The sequence below is a fragment of the Mus pahari genome, chromosome 7 (genome assembly GCF_900095145.1).
Source record: "Mus pahari chromosome 7, PAHARI_EIJ_v1.1, whole genome shotgun sequence".
Classification (NCBI taxonomy): domain Eukaryota; kingdom Metazoa; phylum Chordata; class Mammalia; order Rodentia; family Muridae; genus Mus; species Mus pahari.
In genome coordinates this window covers 47,859,786-47,863,286 of record NC_034596.1, presented here as the reverse complement: position 1 = coordinate 47,863,286, position 3,501 = coordinate 47,859,786, and positions in this window count along the sequence as shown.

Sequence of the window (3,501 nt, the reverse complement as noted above, 5' to 3'; positions counted from 1 at the left end):
TGCCCCCACCCACCCACCCACTCCTGTCTCCCTGCCCTCAAATTCCCCTACATTGGGGCATCAAGCCTTCACGGGACCAAGGGCCCCTCCTCCCACTGATGCCGGACAAGGCCATCCTCTGCTACATATGTGGCGGGATCCAATGGAATTCTTGCACAAGCCAAGGCTGAGTCCATGACTGTTTCCCTAGCAGAGAAGTTGGAAATAGATATGATTGCCTATGAAAACCAGCAGCTTTGCTGCCAAGGTTCCAGGGAGGTGGAGTGCAGATTACCTTGGTGTTGAAAGCAAAAACAAATGACTAGTAGTATTTTCAAGAAGAGCAAAATTCTTAAATGATTGAGGAAATCTGCTGTTTTGCAAGCTGAGACTAAAGCGTTCATTGGGATCACAGACAGACTTAGGGAGTGTTACGCCTTCAACTGGAAGCTAATGCAAGTGAGAGAGAGGCCAGTAAAGGAATAAATTTTACATATATCCATGATGTGTACTGGGAGCTGCTTGTAACTCAGAGTTACCTAAGGGTATTGAAAAGGAAATAAAACCTTAAAAGACATGAAAACTATCTTAACTTTGAATGTCCTCTTTAAGTTACATACATTTCTATTAGTTGGTCAATTTTGCAGACTCACAGTATTTAGTACAATCTTTGACAAGTTATGAGTTGATTGCTAAATCATGCAGGTGACTATTTTGAAAGTCAAAATCAATAAGACAGCTTTAATGAAACATTAGTGGTGGCTCATAAAGCAAGGGCCAGAGTCATACAGTCTGAGTCCAACCAAGTAACATCAATAAAAATGCAATGGAGAGAAACTCTCAAGTCAAGCAGTTAGAAATATCAGAGTTCAGAGCTGATACAGTGTATCATCTAAAGTATTTGTCCAAAGTAGTGAACATGGAAAGAAACAAAAATGCAACCTACACTCCAGGAAAAAACAGTCAATAGATCCTGCCTTTGAATAGGTTTACATTTTGGAATAATCAGGTAGAGACTTTAGTATAACACCAGGAAAAATGTTCCATGGTTGAAAGAAATCATTCATATATAACACAAATAAATGCATAAAATATATTAAATTGGCAGCCCCCATAAGGAAAAAAGAAACAAATGGGAATTTTAGACTTAAAAAGTTCAATGTCAAAAATAAAATTTGCACTAACGTCACTCAACTACAGATTTCAAAGTAAAGAATTAATAAACATGATGACAGATCAAAGGGAAGTATCTGCGTTTAGGACCAGAATCTTGAGGACACTGTGGACCAACACTATACTCAGGTGGAGACTACCTGGTCAACTCCAGGCCACTCTGGAAACTTTCTTGGGGTAACTCAAACCAAGTAAATGAAAGACCCGTGTGACAAGAACTTCAAGTCTTTGAAGACAGTAATTGAAGAAGATATCAGAAAATGGAAGATTTCCCATGCTCATGGATCAGTAGGATTAACATAGCACAAAATGGTCATCCTACCAACACAATCTCCATCAAAATTCAAGAGGACCTCTTTACAGACCTTGAAAGAACCATACTCATATTAGACAAAATCCGTTTCTGAATCCGTTTCTACCCCCCTGATGGATTCAGGTCAAAAGATTGATGATCCCCAGCCTTTTCAGTCTCCACTATGCTGCATGCTGAAGCTGATGGCTTCTAAAAATCTAAACACTTGCTTATCCTGTCGCTGAAAGCTGCTGGCTTCTTCTTCTTTTTTTAATAGCTCTCTATGCTTTCTCTCACTACTTGCCTCTATCTTACTGTTGTTCTGTTGTCTCTTCTGCTTCTGTTTTGCTTCTACTCTGCTTTTCCACTATTCTCCTTCTACATCCTTAATTCTGCCCTCTTCTCCTCTGTCTCTCCTCATCTGCTCAGCTCTCATCTCTGCAATGCTTCTATCCTCTTCTCCTGACTCCTTAATATCATCATTCCTAGGTTTGTTTGGTTGGTTGGTTGTTTTGTGTGTGCGTGTGTGTGTGTTTTCAGGAGAATAGATCACATGGTATTCATAAAATTCACAACAAATTCAAACATAAATTTGAATCTTAATGTGTTTCCATTAAGACTGGTTATGTAACTAGACATTCAGTATCTGTCACTAGCTCCACAGTTTCATTGAGAGTCTAAAACGGTATTTTTTACAGCATTGAAGTTTTGTATAGATAAACCAAGTCAGTATTTTATCTTCTGTCCTTGCATCTACAATATATCCTCCCACTCCTTTGATGAGCCTTAGTTAATAGTTTTATGGCCTAAAGGAATGTATTCCTAAATTGTAAATCTGTATCAATGACTGATTTCTATCTCAGAGCAATTAACTTGAAGACTGGCAGAATTCTAATTGCAGTTTTCATATCACAGAGGGACTCTAATTGCGGTCCTTATTATAAAGAACTCAATAATTGCTAGCATGAATTTAGGAATTCTTATAGAATTATCGTTAGTAATTAAGAAATTGACTATTTTTCTATATGGTATCACTACCAGACAGTGCACCTTTGTTGATGTATAGAAAATCTAGGTAGATGTGGGGGTGGGGACTAATGTCCAGGGATTGTTATGCTAATTTAATAATGACAGGAAAGCATATCAACAGCAAGAATCAATCCTGAGGTTACTCTCTTAGGGCCTGCCTCCAGAGCTCATCCATCAAAGTCTATGCAAAACAGTGGCCATCTCAGAAAAGTCATTTGTTAGTCTTTGCCACTCTTAGATGGCTCCTGGCAATCCAGAATTGCTGAAACAATCCTGAACAGTAAAAGAACTTCCTGAGGTGTCACCCTTCCTGATTTCAAGCTGTACCACAGAGCCTTAGTAATAGAAATCACATGGTAGTTGCTTAAAACTGACATGTTGATCAATGAAATTGAATTGAAGATCTAGATGTTATTTCATACACCTGTAAACAACCTGGTTTTCGATAAAGAAGTCAGAAAAACACAATTAACAACAACAAAAAAAAGCATCTGTAGCAAATGGTGTTGTTCTAACTGGATGTTGCCATGTAGAAGAATACAAATAGATCCATACTTATTACCCTGGACAACACTGAAATACAAGTGGATCAAACATAGAACCAGATACACTTGAACCTGATCAATGAGAAAGTGGGGAATCCTTGAATGCATTGGTACAGGAGACAACTTCCTGAACCGAACATAAATAGAGCAGGCACTAAGATCAACAATTAATAACTGGGACATCATGAGACTAAAATGCTTCTGTAAGGCAAAGAATACTCTCAATAGGACAAAGTCACAACCTACAGAATGGAAAAACATTTTCACCAACTCCATGTCTGACAGATGCCTTATATCCAAAATATATAAAGAGCTCAAGAATGTAGACTTCAACAAACCAAATAATCCAATTAAAAAATGGAGGTACAGATCTAAACAGAATTCTCAACAGATGAGCCTCAAATGGCTGAGAAACACTTAAAGAAATGTTTAACATCCTTAGGGATGCAAGTCAGGGAAATGCAAGTCACAACTCCTTTGAGA